At 44.0% G+C, this 19688-nt stretch overlaps 1 long non-coding RNA gene across 4 annotated transcripts in view; it reads left to right on the top strand.

Moving 5' to 3' along the window:
- Nucleotides 1-18644, top strand: part of LOC146812281 (uncharacterized) — a 272606-nt gene extending 253962 nt beyond the window's left edge. For all 4 annotated transcript variants that reach the window (XR_014965899.1, XR_014965898.1, XR_014965897.1 and 1 more), the window contains 4 exons: nt 5759-5956; nt 6354-6921; nt 10914-11054; nt 18051-18644. This is a non-coding gene — a long non-coding RNA (uncharacterized LOC146812281). The remainder of the gene's footprint in view (nt 1-5758; nt 5957-6353; nt 6922-10913; nt 11055-18050) is intronic.
- The last annotated feature ends 1044 nt before the right edge of the window (nt 18645-19688 follow it).

A 19688-nucleotide genomic window follows, 5' to 3' on the forward strand; every position in this document is an offset into this window, starting at 1 on the left:
CTTTCTTTCAATGATTCTATTTATCCATCCAACCTCCCCCCATGCCTACTACCTTCGTAGCCTTTTTTCCTCCCCCTGTCACTGAAAGGTTCCACACAGGAAACATCTCTGTTGACATGACTGAGGAGACTACTCAGCAGATTGTGTGGCTTAACATATCCAGAGAAGCTGCCTCTCGTACATCCCTATAATTCTCATGACAATTTTTGGGAGGCTTTTATGTACATGTGAAGATGACATTTCTTTTAGTTTAGAATGTTGATAAAGATATGAACGTAAAGAATACACTGGTTTACCTCATTCCTCCAAAACAGAACCCAAAGAGTGAAGGTAAATCAATCCTTGTCCAAGCCCACTGCGGCCACCCTTGGGGCACCACAGGGATCTACTCTTTCTCCTGCTCTCTTCAACTTATTCATAGAACCTCCAGCAGATTCATTGGCACTCTCTCAGATTCATTATCACATGTATGCAGAGGACACCCAATTGTATCTGAAAATCTACCCCACAGAAGACATCACGACACTCAAAACTATTCCACAAAATACCCAGAATTGGCTTACTTGTAACCATCTCAAGCTCAATGCTGCCAAAACTGAATTCCTCCTAATTTCCCTGCCTAACCACAATCTCAAGATCGACCCACGGATGAAGCATTTAGTGGCTCTCAACTGCTCTTCTCACATTATAGACTCTGCAAGATCTTTGGGAATTACCCTAGACAAATACCTGATACTCAAGATGGCCGCAGGGAAGGGGCTGCCGGGCTGAGCTCCTGGTCCGGGGTCACTAAAGTGTAAATCCCGACCACATCTACCCCCTCCAGCCCACCCTGAGGAGTGGTACAACAGATTTACTCACCGGACTGTCCTCGTAAGAAGAAACGCGGATCCATGACGCGGATCAAGCGGCGAGAGGGACCCTGGCTGCAATGTGGTCAGTGCACCCCGATGAGGCTAAACCTAGAGGTCCTCGGAGCTCCACCGCCAACGAGGCGACCAAGGGAGACCTCCGCTCCGGACAGGAGAGGTGCGGCAATTCAGAAACGACGAGACTCACGGATTACACAGTCGAGGCTCTGACTTGCACTACCTCAACGACGACGCCTGACTGGGAAATGGCCGCCAGTAATGGAGTCGTCAATGGGTCCAGCCTTCAATAGGACCGGGGAAAGAACCTGGAAACCTGGATCCTCCCGGTCGAGTTGAAATAGGTCATTTGCGACCCTCGAGGGAGACCAGGAAGTCCCAAGACGGGAAAGGAGCTCCGCGTCCCAACACGGCAGGAGTCCCAGATGCCTGACTTACCAATGGCTGCCATTAAGAAAATCGAGACAGAAAGTGACCTGCTATAAGGCCATAGGAAGACCCCGGACTGCCTCGAGTCCCCTAAAACTGCAACACGGGTCATTTGCAACCCATAACAATTCACAGGCTGTCCGGTGGCGGGAGCAGAGCCCGGGACACAACAACATGCCAGGAGCCCCCGATGCCTGACTAAACAATGGTCGCTATTATCAAAAGTGAGACAGAAAGTGGCCTGCTATAAGGCCATAAGAAGACCCCAGACTGCCTCGAGTCCCTTAAAACCACAAAGCGGGTCATCTGCGACCCTCGTTGATACACAGGCTATCCTGAGGCGGGAGCGGAGCACCGGGACACATCAACAAGCCAGGAGCCCCTGATGCCTGACTAAACTATGGCCTCCATTATCAAAATTGAGACAGAAATTGGCCTGCTATAAGGATCCGCCTTTACAAAGCGAAGTGGGTCATCTATGACCCTTGAAGGAAACTAGGCTGTCCCGAGACGGGAGCAGAGCCCTGGGTCACATCACGCCAGGAGCTCCAGATACCTGACCCAGTAATGGCCGCCAATGCCAGAACCAACACAGAGAGTGACCAGCAATAAGGCCAGAAGAAGACCCCTGACAACCTCAGAGACCATTGCAACACGGACTCAAAGGTCAGTGTTGGCAGCCCCTAGGTGCCTGGCCCATAATTGTCTACTAGGGTCCTTATAAAGACCGATCACAAGAGAGACCCGACCCAATGCCACTCCAATGCGGCCTTGGACCCACAGGGTAGTGTAGGCAGCCCCCTGACGCTTGTCCACACATCACCCTCCTGGGACCTAATTCCACGATCCACCGCCACACCAAGTCACAGGTGTCCCTGCCCCGTAGAGAATACCTTTAACGATTCAGGTCCCCTACTGAGATATCAGACCAACACCAACTACAAAACCCGGGCCTAGAGAAGCCCTTCTTCGCACGCCCATCACCACAGCTCCCTTCCTCCCGAGAGGCTACTCCTCAAACTTCCCTACCCACCCAACCTGATAGACAGCACTCTCTCCTCCGCATGGCACTCTCCCCTACCTCACACTGGAGGGAATTCGCCTCCTCCCCAACCTAGATCGGTGGCCACCGGCCACGCCAATGGCTGCCTCCCCTCGTACACCTAACTACCTGATACCCCACGGACCGAACTCATTCGCAAACACCTCCCCCCCCAGCTTCTCTAATAAAGCGAATAGACACTTCAAACACAGACTGATCAGACTGATCAGACAACACCCTGAAACACTATTCGTAGACACTTACCTCTGCTCCTCTAGAGGGCAGATAAAAATGGACTTCAGCTGAAAGACCTGACAATTGGGTCATCATCCTCAACACGCATCTCCTCATCTCCAAAACTACCATCACATCCCATAGCTGCAAATTGACGACCTCTCTCCCGAACCACCAGACCCTGAGCGGTAATATCTCCATAACCATTTACGAGAATGGCACTGTCCTGATACAGGCTAAGAGCAATAACCTCGAGGTCTTCGACTCCCTCTTCCTCTCGCTAAAAAAGGCACCCTTGCACACTATACGACACGGCCTGACCCCTCCCCTTCCCCCAGTGAGCCTTCCACAGCAAAGGAGGCAACAGACCCCTCCCGCGCCCTCTCCGAGATCCCCCTCCCCGCCCTCCCGAGGCACACACCGCAACTCTGCACCTCTGAAGAATGATCCCACTCCCTCTGGCATACGACCCTCCCACCCTTGCCTCCCCTCCCATCCCTACCAGCCATCCAGAAACGAGCATTACCCCCAAGCTCAGCCTCCTCACAGCCCCTCCCCGCCCCTAGGTCACACAAGGCGTGACTCTCGTCCCGAGCCAGTACTCCTCCTACCCCTGAGTCCTCCCAGAAACAATCTGGGCTGCCCCTCCTCCATTAACCAACATGACTGGGCCCCACCCCTCTCCCCCTCGGGCAATGCTGCCCCTGACACCCTTCCTCCCACCTTGGATAACATGACGCAATGCCTCAACCTCCTAGAATCTCAGCTTGAAATCTTGATACGAGGCCTGAATGAAACCCTATCCATCCTGGCCAAAATCTGAAAGCCCACTCAACACTCTACCGCTCCGCCAATTCTCTCCCAACCCAGGCGGGGTAAGGTACCACCCCTCAGTGGGCCTCTTGTCCCCCCCAGATCCCGACACTCGTCCAACAAATCTGGGACCGAGAGTCGCTCAGAAAGACCCAGAAGAGCAAAATCCACACTTTACTCTCAAGAAGCGGCACTACTAGCCTCAACCTATGACCCCCCTTGGAACTTCTCCTCCAAATCCACGATCCAAGTAATTACGGGAGTTGGAAGAGATCAACCCATTCCAAGAGTGCCCAGACCCCCAGTTCACCTAACCTCCCTACCTAGAGCCCAATCTATTAAGAACAGGAACGAAGAAGGACCCCCCATTAACTGCATGCTCATAAACTGCACATCTGCCTCTAAACATGCAACAGAACTAGCAGAAGCCATCCTCTCCCATGATATAGACATAGCTTTCATCACAGAGACCTGGCTAAGCAATATCTCTCACTCCAGCATGGATATGCTGGTGCCTCCCGGATTCACAATGATCAACAAAGTTAGACAAGTGCATAGGGGCGGGGGCATAGCAATCATTCACAAGAACAACATCTCCATCACGGAAACTACCTCCTGCTTGTATAGCTCCTTTGAGTTTTTCTCAGTCAACATCAAGACATGCGCTAACAGGCCTTTACTTTGTCATCTCCTGTGCCACCCCCCAGGCAACTCCAACGAATTTGGGGAACACCTCTCTGACCTGAATGCCCATTGCGCACTCGGCAACTCTAACAACATAATTCTTGGCGACCTCAATCTAAGATGGAATGAAACAAAAAATCAGCTCATTCAATCCCTAAACAGCCTCCTTCTAGAAAACAATCTGACCCAACATTGCTCAGAAGAAACGCACCATAGAGGAGCAATCCTAGACGCAATTATTACCGAAAGCAACGCAATCACCATCAACCACATCATTCCCGTAGACTGGTCCGACCAGCACATCATTCTTTTCCACATCAACCAAACGGTCCTAACTCAAACCCCAAGCAGGACCCCCCCAAATGGGTCAGGAACACAGCTCAGATCCCTCGCGCTGACCTAGAAGAAAGAATAAGCTCGATCCTCCCCAGCACTATTGATCACCTCTCAACTACCGAACTCACCTCTCTCTACAACTCCAATATGACACTCACCCTGGACCACCTTGCCCCCCTGAAACTAAAAAAATCCAGGACCATTCCTTCCAGATCATGGTTCACCACTGACATCAATGCAGAAAGAAGACATCTTAGAGCCTCAGAAAGAATCTGGAGGAACAACCCTTCTGCCCTCCATCTTGATCAAATCCAGGCAGCCCGCAGGAATTACAAAAAGCATATTAAGAACAAAAAGACAGCTTTCTTCTGTTCTGCGCTAGACACCGCAAAAAACTGACCCAAAGAGCTCTTCAATATCATTAGGAATCAAACATCTAAGCCTGTGACATCTTCAATATTGGAATCTAAAGAACAATGTGACAACTTCGCCATCTTTTTCAACGACAAAATCGCCAAGATCGATCTCTCTCTTGGCTCAAATCTCACTCCCTCTATCGAGATCAAGGCGTCTGAAACTCATGATAGCGCTTCCATGAACCCCCAAAAAGCTGGTCCTCTTTCATTCCCATTCAGGAAGCAGAGATAGTCAATCTAATCTCTAATGCTAAACCCTCATCCCACGCCCTGGATCAGCTACCCCCGCTCCTGACCATGGACCTGAAGCTCGTCCTAGCTCCACTATGGTGCAAGATCATTAACAGCTCACTGAGCTCTGGAATCGTACCAGACTGCCTCAAAGTAGGTCAAGTCACGCCACTGCTGAAAAAAACAGTGCTAGACAGTGAGGATTTGAATAACTTTAGACCTGTATCGAACTTACCTCTTCTGTCCAAAATCCTGGAAAGATGTGTAACTCCCTCAGCTGACCCAACACCTGGATAACATCAATCTCCTAGACCCCCATCAATCTGGCTTCAGAAAAGGCTGCAACACCGAATCCGCAATCCTCAATGTCATAGACGATCTACACAAGTCACTTGACTCGGACCAATGCTGCCTTCTCATCCTCCTAGACTTATCGGCCGCATTCGATACAGTCGATCACAATCTGCTCATCAAGGTTCTACAAGAAAGGGCTTGTCTTCAAGAGACGGTCCTACACTGGTTCTTTTCCTTTCTCCACAACCGCTCACAGAGAATAAAAATAAAAAACTTTGAGTCCGACCTCCAACCCGTCTATAGAGGTGTTCCACAAGGGTCAGTGCTCTCCCCTCAGCTTTTCAACATCTACATTGAACCCCTTACCATACTACTCAGGAAATCTAACATCCCTTTCCGCTTATATGCAGATGATACGCAGCTATATCTGGAAACCACCTCCATTGACGACATCCAGAGACTCAATGACACGCTCAAAGAGGTTCAACACTGGCTCACAATCAACCACCTGGAGCTCAATCAAAAGATAACCGAAGTACTCCTCATCTCCAACAAAGATGAAAAACCCCAAATTGAAGAATGGCTCAAAGCCGTTGACGCCCTCAATGGTACCCTTGCTGGAGCAGGGTTTTCTATTGAAAATTTATTGAAATTTAAACTCCAGTTTATGTTTATATGTCATAATTAAAATTACTGATAATTAATTATTAAATATTAATTTTGTTGAAGTTTCTGATTAATCAACTTTACTAATGAAAGAATTACACGTGGGAATGCATTTATGTTGCCTTATTAATACGTGAACTAAGTTGGTGAGCAGATTAATTAAATATGTGTGGCTAAAGTGCTATTTGTAATGTGTTTGCGCTTTAAAATAACGTGCTCTAATGCTTCCTTGTGTTGCAGATGGCTAGATAATGACATACACATAAGGGTATTAGTGGGAATTAACACTGTATAATCATTACGATGTGGTAACGCTGTTTTGTGTTTCTTTTAATTAAGATGGTCCGTTTTGGCCTAATCAAAGATGGCCGATATTTACAGCCTGCATTTGAGTAGATGAAATACGAAGAGAGGCCTCGCTGAATATGGTTGGAAACCACCTGACCTCGGCCTCTGACTGTATTAAAAGTTTCCATGAGGACAGCAGCTCCGGGCTTGCTGCCAGTTGCCCTTGGAGAAGAATAAAGCCACAATGAACTCTGATAAACTTGCGGTGGCTTCACTATGATTCCGAGGAAGAGCATTCATGGATGTAACATTTTTTAGTTTGTGCTTCCTTCTTCCGTGTTTTTATTTTTGAGATTTTCGAGAGCGGAGGTTTTCTAAATTTTGCGAGTCAACATCCTTTCCTGCTAGCTCTGCTCAATGGCTCAACGGACGTTTAAAGTTTGTTTGTAACTTTCTATATGTAAGTTTTAGTATAAATACTGTTAGACTAGAGAGGGTCTAAGGCCACTTCTTCCCGAACCTATGCTCGAGAGGATCGACGCTGATTGAGAGGACGGCGACTCGGGAGACTTTACTGAGAGACCTGTCCTGACCCTTTTACAACATTTAGCTAGAATAGGTAACTATGACAATAATGATTTTGCTATTGATTGACTTTCATTTGAACTAATTTAGATAAAATAACCTTTTGTTTGAATCACAGTGTCGGGTGGTTATTTCTTTGTCATTTATTGAATTTCCAAATGTGTACTCAATGTTTAAAATCATGACTCAAGACAGATCTATTAGGTCGCATTGACCTCGGTTTAGATGCAGATTGTTTAGGATTTCTCTAGTATATTCAGTGTGGATAGATTAATAGAATGAATGTTAGTGTGATGGGCCCTAGCGTATGATGAGTGTATGTGCGTATGACTGTGGAATTACTCTGTCCGTGGAAGTAGGGAGAATTTATATGCTCCGATCTGCAGCAGTTTCCTGGTAGCAGTATGATGGTTAGATTATTGTCTTGATCTGATAGATTGCTTGTACATAGGCTTTTGGATTCATTGATTTATTGATTGATGTTGATATATGTACTAATACTATATGTTGAAGTCGTCGTATTGAGTTATATGTAGTGTGTACGGCTTCTGGAACGTGGGGAGCTGGTGACGGTTCCGTAGTAGGGCAGAGGGAAGTGAGTGCTGCTCTCTGGAAAGACGGGATTGTTGGCCCTGTACGTATGCGGGGAAAAGCGTGTGACAATTGAAGTTGCGCGTCGCATTGTCTGGGTTCGGAATCAGTGACATTGTCGTGTGTTACTATTAGAGACATATTTTCAGTATAAAAGGAGTGCGTATGGTAGCGAAGGTTATCTGTGAAACTCTGGTCTTAAGTCCCAGGGATCCGTAAGGTTTGCCGTTAAAGCTTACTGCTGGAGAAGTAATAGGTATTCTCAGAGCTTGTTTGAAGGACTGGGCAGAGGTAAGCGCTGCTTGGTTAACGTGTGTTATAATTCTGTAGTGGGACAGACTGTTTGCTGTTCTCGGGAAAGGCAGGATTCTGTGTGGATGTACTACATTTTCTGGTGTGAAAGTGCGTGAATGTATGAGCATTTAGTTGATTGTGAGACTCTTTGGAGCATTCCTGGAGGAAGCAGTTAATGGATGCATGTTAGAAGGGCAGAGTAGAGGGATGTGCTACTGTGTCAACGAAAGTAATAATTCCGTAGTGGAGCAGAGGTAAGCGCTGTTCTAGAGAGAAGCGGGATTCTTGTGAGAAAGACCTTTCTTTACTATTCTGTGGTTAGCGAAGCAGACAATGGAGATGTTTATATGTTGTAACTAATGATTTTGTAGAATCTGAAACCGAGTCTATTGAGAAGGCTTTGTAAAGGAGGGGTAGACGAGTGACAGGAGACAAGAGTAGAAGCGACTGCAGTGACTACTGACGTCAGAGACAGACCGCGCTGTGATTGGACAGTGGATTAGAACAGTGCTCGCGCTGTGATTGGTGCGTTGGTGTGAGCCGCGCAGGGATTGGAAGGAGTACAGGGTGACGTAAACGCTCCAGGATTGGTGCGTTGGTGTGAGTCGCGCTGTTATTGGACAAAAGATCGTACAGTTGCGGAAGGGACTAGAGAATAGTGGTAAACGCTAAAATGTATTACCAAACGGAGGAAAAGAATAAGAAATCCTTGTTCGGTAAAATTAAAAGGTGGTTCGATAAGGATAAAGACATAATAACTAGAGAAGGTGAATTGCTACCTCCGACAAGAACTCCTGCATCCTTCATGGTTGCGAAATATGGGTATCATACCTGTATATGGTTAGACAACTGGGCTAAGTACACTAAGGAAGATGGTGTTTTAGCATTCCCGGAACATGGTTCATTTAATCTGGCCGTGTTGAGAAATTTACGGGAAAAGATGATGTGTCTGGAGCCTAGACCAAGGCCGACACAGTTTGAGGCGTTGGTGGAATGGGAAGATGAGGTGCATGAGCGAGAAAAGCAGAGGAGTGGAGGCAATTATAGGTATATTTTTGGGAGGAAATATGATCGTGAAACTCATCATGATCGAATGAGGAGATGGTGAGATGCTAGTATGTCAGAGGGACTATATCCTATGAGAACTGTTGAAGAGAAGGAAGGGAGGAAGGGTACGGAAAAGGTGCCTGATGCAGAAGTGAGAAGGTATGGGGCTAATGATTGAGGATGAGGTCTTGGATGACATGATTTACAAGAGACCACCTCCATATAGACAGGAACCAGAAGAGAGAACGCCGGTTGCTACTCCCATAAGAGATACTTTGCGAATTGTTAAAACGGAAATTGTGACACCTGATCTGAAAAGTGGTAGCTCTTTCACGGAAAGGGAGAGAGAAAGAGAGCAAGAGAGAGAGAATCAAATTGGGGATGAGAAAACAAGAGAATTAGCCAGAATGACATCTGAGTTGACAGAGAAAATTCGAGAGCTAACGAAAAATCTAGAAGCTGTTGCAGTGCCTGTAACCATAGGTCCGGTTATGCCTATTTTTGATAAACAAAGAATGGGTGAAAATGGTTTGACAGTTCCCTATGTAGGAAATGGTTTGGTTGGTTCTTGTTCTTTGGAGGAATCAGGAATGAGGACGGGAGAAAATAATTTGAGACAGTTGAGACATGACACATGTAGTGGAGGATCAGATGTACAGCCTAATTCAGGATTGAATACTGGTTGTTTAGGAGGATCAATTTTGGAACCATAGAGGATGGCAGAACAAGTGGGTGCAGTGAAAAGGTCTACAGAAATAACAGCTGAGGATTTGAATGATTGGTTGAAAGTTCTTCAAAAGAAGGATAAAGATTCACAGGCAATTGATGTAGCCAGGTTGCGCATAGAATTGGAGGAGCTTATTGCAGGAACAATTCCTACAGAAATGTTGCAAAATCATCATGATGGAGAGTTGTTATTTATGTGTAAGAGTATCACCTGGAGGGCTAAAAGTACACATGACAGGTTAAAAGGAATAGCGAGTGAACTAGGAGTTGACATGGATAAGGTGAAAGCTTTGCAGAAGCCTTACAGGGTGGATTTCTCTGACAAAGACATTGAGAATTTAAATGATGTTGGCAGAACAGGGCAGATTAAGGAAATTATTGCCTTATTGCGAAAATGGGGTGATGTGGAAAAATGGAAGGATAGGTGGTACAAGAAAAGGGAAGATTCAGTGGACAGGACTTACTCAGCTTTTCCTATGAGAGAAAAAGAAAAAACAGTGGATGCTTATCCTATGAGAGAGATTCCTGGAGGAGGATATGTACATGTCCCATGGACTAGACAGGATATTTTGTCATTTACGAATGATTTCCCTCGACTGAGAGAAAAGCCCGTCGAGTGGTATAGGCAGGTAGACAGGTTTGTGAAATTGTCAAAAGTACTGTGGATTGACCTGAATAGTCTGTTTGATATAATTGTTCCAGCAAACTTGTGGGCAGAGTGTAAAATAGTTGTAGATTGGCCTGCTAAGGAATACCCAAGAGATCAGAAAACGGGAGCTCCAGACCCGGAGGTCATGAAGAAGTACGAGCAGGTTATTGTGTTCCTGAAAAATAAGGTACCCCCTAAAGAGACCGACTGGGTTAAGATAGATCGAACACATCAGGAAGCAAAAGAATCAGTTCATGCTTTTTCTGAAAGGCTGATACTGGCTTTTAAACAGTTTAGTGGAGATGAACATCTGGGTGATAAGGATTTGAGTCATTTTGTATACAGGTTTGTATATGGCTTGAGACCTGAAATCAGTGAGAATTCGTGAGCACACAGTTGATTGGCAGAGTAAGAAGATTGATGAAATCTTGAGACATGCAAAGTACTTTAGTGATGAGATTGAGGCAAAACAGAGAAAGCTGAAAGAAAAAGCAATGTGGGCACAGGTGAAAGTTGCAGAGAGACAAGAAGCACAGCTGGTGGAACAAGCAAATAATCCAGGAAATAGGCCCAGATATGGCACAGGAAAAGGAAAGGGGAATCTAGAAGAGGCCAAGAAGAAGTTCCCATGTCACAACTGTGGACAATTGGGGCATTGGAGATCCGAGTGTACGAATCCACCATTAGTGAGTAATGAGAATAAATCATTGAATCAACAGGTGCAGAACGAGGGGTGTAATCATCAGCAACAACAGCAGAAGGTTGTCAGACAGCAGAGTCAAGAGCCAAAACCGCCCTTGCCGCAGAATAGAGGGTCCCAGAAGTATAACCAGGACTCCGGATTCTACAATGATGAGCAGGTAAACAAACAGACGTTCAAACCCGGTACAACAGTACTGGTTAAAGAATGAGGGGAGTGAGTCTGAAGGGGACTATTGACGGTGCCGAAGAGAGGAGGAAGAGTGCATACTTGGTGCAACTCTAGAAATAGACCAGGCAGGACCATTTGTAGATGGGAAAATAAATGGGGAAAGTGTTACTTTTTTGGTAGACACAGGAGCGACAAGATCAACTGTCAGGTCAGCAGATATAAGAAATCTTCCTCTCTCGGACGAAGCAATCCAAGTGGTTGGTGTAGCTAATTCACAGATTAAAACTCGTCTTACCGAACCAGTAAGGGTAAGAATAGGGAAATTTTCAGACATGCACAGATTTGTAGTCTGTGACACCAGTCCAGTGAACTTGTTAGGTAGGGACTTATTGTGTAAGATGAATTGCACAATTTTCTGTACTCCGGATGGAATAGCTTTTGAGACACCAGATGAGGATGTTCTGTACAGGATGACTTTAGATAATAGAGAAAGTGAGATTGTTGGAACATATGCTGTGTTTAATCCAGATGATTTGCCTCAGGAGTTGAGACACACAGGAAAAGCAGCGGTTTGGGACTTTACTGGAGAAGATGTGGGATTGATGAATAATGTAGATCCAGTGAAGATTTCAGTGAAAGAAGGAATAGTTTATCCTAATATCCCACAGTACAGATTGACACCAGAGATAATTGAGGGAATAACCCCTATAATTGACAAGATGATTCAACAGGGTGTTTTGAGAGAGTTACTGAGTAGCCCATGTAATTCACCGATAATGGGGCTAAAGAAACCCAATGGAAAGTTCAGGATTGTACAAGATTTGAGAAAAGTTAACAAAATTGTGGTAGCATGTTGTCCCGTTGTGCCAAATCCGTCAGTGATTTTGTATCAGATTCCTCATGATGCTGAATGGTACACGGTAATTGATTTGTGTCATGCTTTCTTTTCAATTCCATTGCATCATGACAGCCAGCCGATTTTTGCATTTCGGTTTGGACAGCGTATGTTGGCATGGTGCCGTATCCCACAGGGGTATACAGAGAGTCCTTCAATATTCAATCAGTTGCTGAAAAAGTCTTTGGAGAGTTTGGTCATGCCTGAAAGCTACTTGTGGCATCGAAGACACGTGAAGCTTGTGAAGTAGATACCATAGCTTTATTGAATCATCTGGCAGATGGAGGATTAAAGGTATCTCCGGCTAAATTGCAATTTTGCAAGAAAGAGGTGCATTATCTTGGACACAATATTGAAAAAGGTCTGAGAAAAGTGACTGATGACAGGATCAAAATTATCAGAGGAATGAGAGCCCCAATGACCCAGAGAGAAGTGAGGATGTTTCTGGGGATGGTGGGTTATTGTCGTCAGTGGATAAGTAATTTCTCCCTGATAGCAAAGCCACTGATTAAATTGACTAAAAGTGAGGTGAGAGACCCATTGGAACTGAATGCAGAACAAATGGCAGCATTTGAAGAATTGAAGAGCAGAATGTGTGAAGCTCCTGCTTTGGGAATGCCAGACTATGAAAAGGAGTTTGAATTGTACTGTAGTGAGAGAAATGGATGTGCAATTTCAGTGTTAATCCAGAAACATGGACGGCTGAGAAGGCCAATTGCGTACTTCTCATCAACACTTGACCCAGTAGCTGTGGGTTTGCCAGGTTGCCTGAAAGCAGTAGCTGCTACATGCAGAAGCTTGGAACAGAGTGAGGGTATAATAATGGGATATCCTGTAAGGGTGTTCGTACCTCATGATGTGGCATTCCTTTTGACAAAAAGTAGAACTCAATATATGTCACACACTCGGCTGACTAAATATGAAAAAATCATTCTGGGAGCATCAAATGTGACCTTTGAGAGATGTGTAAATGTGAATCCAGCAACTCTGTTGCCAGATGCTGAAAATGTGAATGTGGGAGATGATGTTGATCATGATTGTTTGGATGTGCTTGATTACTGCACAAAACCCAGACCAGACATAAGAGATCTGCCACTACCTGAGAGTGATCATGTGTTGTTTGTGGATGGATCATGTCTGAGAACTGATGATGGTGTGCTAAGTGCAGCATATGCGGTGTGCAAGGTTTCAGAAGTTATGGAAGCTTCGCCTTTGAAAGGAGTTAGATCTGCTCAAGTAGCTGAATTGGTGGCATTGACGAAAGCTTGCAAGATTGGGAAGAATTTGAGAGTGACTGTGATGACTGATAGTCAGTATGGATTTGGAGTGGTTCATGATTTTGGCCAACTTTGGCTACAGAGAGGTTTCTTGACGTCGAGTGGAACTCTCATAAAGAATGCTGAAGTGATTGGGAAGTTGCTTGAGGCGATACAGCTGCCTAAAGAACTAGCAGTTGTAAAATGTGCTGCTCATGGACAAGGAGATGATTTTGTTACTCTTGGTAATCGTTTTGCAAATGACATAGCACAGTATTGTGCAAAGAACAATCATTCGATTAACCAGGGAAGAGAAAGGGAAATGTCTTTTTGTTCTGTGATGTTTACTAATGTCCTGGAAACATGGGATGAAGTGAAACAGTTGCAGGATGAAGCAGGTGATGAGGAAATGAGAGATTGGATCAAGGCAGGTTGTGCCCCAAGAGAGACAGATCATGTTTGGATCTATAGAGATGGAAGACCAGTCATGCCTAACTCGATGCTATCAACCATGGCAAGAATGTATCATGGCCAGGGACATCTGGGGAGGGACGCTATGATTAGGTCCTTTAAACAAACCTGGTACAATGCAAAGTTCAGGCTGATTGCAGAGAGCATCTGTCAAAGATGTTTGATTTGTCAGCAGTTCAATACTGGAAAGAAAACAGTGGTGAGCCTAGGAACAATAGGCAGAGAGGGAGGTCCTTTTACCAGAATGCAGATAGATTTCATTGAAATGCCCCAAGTGAATAGATTGAGGTATGTTCTAGTGGTAGTCTGTTTGTTCTCAAGATGGGTGGAGGCCTATCCGACTAGGAGAAATGATGGAATAACAGTGGCAAAGTTACTGTTAAGAGAGTTGATTCCTAGGTACGGGTTCCCAGTGACAATTGAGTCAGACAGAGGTGGACACTTTTACAATGAGCTCATGGGTTTAATTTGTGAAGCATTGAGCATACAGCAGAAGCTACATTGTGCATACAGACCAGAGGCTTCTGGTGTCGTTGAACAGATGAACGGCACAATCAAAAACCGAATTGGTAAGATGTGTTTAGCCACTGGAACGAAATGGCCTGATGTCTTGCCTCTAGTGCTGATGACTATTAGGTCTACTCCAGATAGAACCACAGGGTTGAGTCCACATGAAATATTGATGGGACGAGCGATGAGACATGCTTTCGTGCCAGTCAACAAGTTGATGACAATAACTGATGACATGATTTTGGATTACTGTAAAGGCCTGGCTGACGCAGTTCATTCTGTGTTTCACCAGGTTGGAGAAGACGCCACTACACTTGAAAAGAAGCAAGCCCATTATCTGAGTCCAGGGGACTGGGTGAGGATAAAAGTGCACAGGAGAAGAAATTGCTTGGTTCCAAGGTGGGGAAGGCCAAGACAAGTTATTCTGACTACGACAACTGCAGTAAAGTGTGCTGGTGTGAAAAACTGGGTTCATGCAAGTCATACTCTGAGAGTTCCGAATCCAAAGGATGGGACTGGTAAAGAGTATTTTGAAGAGTCAGATTCCAGTGATGATGCAGAGACTGAACCAGTGAGAAGAAAAAAGAATCCTGAAAGGGGGGAAGGAGAAAGAGAGTCAGGTGATTCTTTTTTCTTCCCGAGAGAGACTTCAAGAGAAATATTGAGAGCTTCAGAGGAGAGATCGGATTCTGTAGGAGTGCCTGAAGTTCCAACAAGCAGTGGAGAAGAAAGAGGAGAAAAGAGCAATTCCACAGAGACTACACCTGAGTCAGATGAAGAGATTGAAAATCCACTTGAGATTACTCCTGAAGAAGCAGGGTCAGAAGAAGATAGAGAGGGACAGATTGCGGAAGACCCCCGAGGAGGTGTAGGGAACATTCCTGATAAGCTAGGTGAAGGGACAAGTAGACAGCAAGAAGATTGCGTGACGGAGACCCGAGGAGGGACAGAAATAGGGAAATCTCAATCGGTGGAGAAAAAGTCTGTGGAGCAAAAGAAAATTGTTCATGAACCAGAGGCAAATGAAACAGAATCGGATGAAAGTGAGAATGAGAAATCAGAGGGTCGAGTTCTGAGAAAGAGAACTTGGATCGGAGAAAGAAATAATAAAGAAGTGAGACCAAAGAGGAGTGTAAGAGGAGATCTTTGGCCTAACAAGATAAAGAGACTGAGGTACAGACTGACACGAGCGAATTCATCGAAAGCTGAACAGGTGAACGAGGTGTCCAGTCAGAATCAATCAAAGGGTGATAAACAAAAGGTCTCAAAAGAACCAGAGGAGATCAAGAGAATAAGAAAGCCTAACCAGAAGTATAGGTCACCGGAATGGACGTACGTGGCACTGTCTGAAGAAGAAGAGGCAGAAAGTCAAGGAAATCCAGAGGGGACCTTACAAGAAGTGGTTGAGGAGGAGAAAACTATTGGAATCCTGAAAGTTATCTTGACTGACATTGGAGAAGAGTCAGATGCTCAGGATATTGAAGATCTGATACAATTTGATGTTGCTGAAGAAGAAGTGAAAATTGATGAAAATCCAAATTGAGTGAACTGAAGGAGTCACTTGGAGAAGAGTGAAAAGAAGAAAATCTAAAATTAGCTGTTTGAAATAATCTAGAGTTCTAGAAATTCAGTAGTGGAGTAGTAGAGGCTAAGTCAAAAGACACTGCCAGAGTAATAACATGGCTAACACAGAAAATAATCAAAGTAGATGTACCTTCTTGAAAAGATGGTGTAGAATGTGCTGCTGCTGTACAGGATTATTTATGCTATTATGGAGTGTACTTTCTTTACTAGTTACTTTTAGAGTTACAATAGACACTTTTGGAATACATACTGAGAATGTGACTAACATAGTGAGGAGTTCACAGAAAGTAGTTCCAACTAGAATTAGTAACATTTACATACATAAGGATAGGTCAATTAATGATGTTTCTAGTAATGTTTTTTCAAAGTTGTTGTACGAATACGTAAAGACAATGGAAGTAAGGGATTGCTACGTCTGTATGCATTTGCCTGCATCCGTTTCAGAAGGAGTTACTTATCACCATCTTCCAGCTACGTATGGGATTTCATGTAGTGTATTGAGTAGTGTTTTTTATTTGTTAGGGAAAATAGATTATGAGATGTCTAACAAAGATAACATTTTTGGGCAATTGCCTATGAATAGAAAGCTGAATCCAGCTAAAGAAGCTAACATTTTTGGTGAGATTTTTATTGAGACAGAAGAATTAACATTAGATTACATTTTTAGAAACAATTTAACTTGCAGTTTGAAAGAAGAAGAAAAGGCTTTCCTAGACATGGTAGAGAGAAGGAGAGTGAGCATGCATGAAAAGGCAGGGAAATATAAAATGAGTGAGACAATATGGGATATTGAGATGGGAAAGGAGTTGAAGAATGGGGCCAGTCCAACTTTGGCTTTAGATGCACCACAGAAGGGTAAACTATACATTACCAGAAGAAAATCCCAATATGATAATTATTTTGTTGGGACTAGTGTGTGTCATGATACATACTTTGTTGCAACAGGATGGGGATTCAAGGGAGGTGAAGATCCAGTTTTCCCGGGAGTGTATTATATTTGTGGGAATAAGGCTTATTACAGGTTGCCTGACCATTGGTATGGCACGTATTATGTTGGCCTGGTCTTTCCAAAGATTTTCCATATAGATAAAATAGAAGATGCAGAACAGATTAATTTACTAACACGCTTTAAAAGAGAAACTTGGTCAGAAATTGTAGGTGATATTTTTGGAGCTTTAATTCCAGCAGTGGGAATTTCTTTAAATGCATATGGAATTCGGAAACTGTCAACAGTGGTGGATCGCTTATCGACAAGCACCGCGGGAGGGTTTCTTTTGGTAGATACGGAGATGGTTGCCTTACGCGCCATGTCTATGCAAAATCGACTTGCCCTTGATATTCTATTGGCCAAAGAGGGTGGAGTCTGTGGAATGCTGAAAGTTCAACATTGTTGTACTTACATTCCTGACGAAAGCAGAGATCTAAAGGTCTATATCAAAAATATTACTGATTTGCATGAAGAATTAGTACCACTGGAAGCTGAAAGTATCTGGACTAAATTGGCTAATAAGATAGTAGCTGTTAAGAACTTTATTGCTAAGATAGGTAGTACCATAATTGGTAAGATATTATTTCCTTTGACATGTATAATTGTTGCTTTATTGATACTAAGATTAGGGTGTTTGTGTTGTAAAAACAGGGGAGGGAAAAAGAAAATAATAAGACAGAATACTGAAAAGAAACAAAAGAGGTCAAAGAGAGACCCACAAGAAATTGAATTAGAGAAATTTAGGGAGAGTGTGTACTTAGAATCGAGAGAAGAGGATGAAAGAGAGACTGGTGTGTAACATGTTCATGTTGTTCAAAAAGACATTTGAATTTCTCCTAAGAAATGGGACAAATTTTTTTTTTGTGTTGGTTTTTTGTGGTGATAATATATCACCAAAGGGGGGATTGCTGGAGAAGGGTTTTTTATTGAAATTTAAACTCCAGTTTATGTTTATATGTCATAATTAAAATTACTGATAATTATTAAATATTAATTTTGTTGAAGTTTCTGATTAATCAACTTTACTAATGAAAGAATTACACTTGGGAATGCATTTATGTTGCCTTATTAATACGTGAATTAAGTTGGTGAGCAGATTAATTAAATATGTGTGGCTAAAGTGCTATTTGTAATGTGTTTGCGCTTTAAAATAACGTGCTCTAATGCTTCCTTGTGTTGCAGATGGCTAGATAATTACATACACATAAGGGTATTAGTGGCAATTAACACTGTATAATCATTACGATGTGGTAACGCTGTTTTGTGTTTCTTTTAATTAAGATGGTCCGTTTTGGCCTAATCAAAGATGGCCGATATTTACAGCCTGCATTTGAGTAGATGAAATACGAAGAGAGGCCTCTCTGAATATGGTTGGAAACCACCTGACCTCGGCCTCTGACTGTATTAAAAGTTTCCGTGAGGACAGCAGCTCCGGGCTTGCTGCCAGTTGCCCTTGGAGAAGAATAAAGCCACAATGAACTCTGATAAACTTGCGGTGGCTTCACTATCATTCCGAGGAAGAGCATTCATGGATGTAACATTTTTTAGTTTGTGCTTCCTTCTTCCGTGTTTTTATTTTTGAGATTTTCGAGAGCGGAGGTTTTCTAAATGTTGCGAGTCAACATCCTTTCTTGCTAGCTCTGCTCAATGTCTCAACGGACGTTTAAAGTTTGTTTGTAACTTTCTATATGTAAGTTTTAGTATAAATACTGTTAGACTAGAGAGGGTCTAAGGCCACTTCTTCCCGAACCTATGCTCGAGAGGATCGACGCTGATTGAGAGGACGGCGACTCGGGAGACTTTACTGAGAGACCTGTCCGGACCCTTTTACAACATTTAGCTAGAATAGGTAACTATGACAATAATGATTTTGCTATTGATTGACTTTCATTTGAACTAATTTAGATAAAATAACCTTTTGTTTGAATCACAGTGTCGGGTGGTTATTTCTTTGTCATTTATTGAATTTCCAAATGTGTACTCAATGTTTAAAATCATGACTCAAGACAGATCTATTAGGTCGCATTGACCTCGGTTTAGATGCAGATTGTTTAGGATTTCTCTCGTATATTCAGTGTGGATAGAGTAATAGAATGAATGTTAGTGTGATGGGCCCTAGCGTATGATGAGTGTATGTGCGTATGACTGTGGAATTACTCTGTCCGTGGAAGTAGGGAGAATTTATATGCTCCGATCTGCAGCACCCTCACCCTGGCGAATTCGGTAAAATCTCTAGGTATCAACCTAGACCCAAAACTGGACATGAAAAAACACATTACAAGATCCGCCAAAAGTGCTTTTCTCAACCTGAAACTACTGTACAAAATAAAACCCTTCCTCCCGCCCAAAGATCTTCAGCAAGCCACCCAAGCACTGGTGCTCTCCAGAATTGACTATGGGATTGCAGCCCTGACTGGGACAGCAAAATCACACCTCGCCCCCCTGAAAACAACCTTCAATGCTGCAGCCAGAATGGTCACCGGAACTAAGAAATTCGACCACATCTCTCCTGCACTCAGGGAACTTAAATGGCTCCCAATTGAACTGCGAGCCAGCTTTAGAACAGCCTGCCTCACGCACAAAGCCCTGCACACAGGCACACCGTAATACTTGGCCGCCAAACACAAAAGGGCCGGCCAGTCCAGGAACCTTAGGAGCGCCCACAATCTGCCACTCATCCCACTGAAAACTCGTAAGCAAAAAATCGCAGCCAAATCATTCGCAGGAAACGCCACAAAAATCTGGAACTCCACCCCCCCACATCAGAACGATCCCCTTGTTTCCAAAATTCAAGAACCTGCTCAAAGTCCTCTTCCTCGACCGCTCTCGAGCGAACCGATAAGAGCCAAGGAAGCCGGCTCTCCATCTTACCGTAATTTTGTGACTGTTAACACTGACTCGGATCTAGTAAACTTCTTG

The sequence above is a fragment of the Triturus cristatus genome, chromosome 7 (genome assembly GCF_964204655.1).
Source record: "Triturus cristatus chromosome 7, aTriCri1.1, whole genome shotgun sequence".
NCBI lineage: Eukaryota > Metazoa > Chordata > Amphibia > Caudata > Salamandridae > Triturus > Triturus cristatus.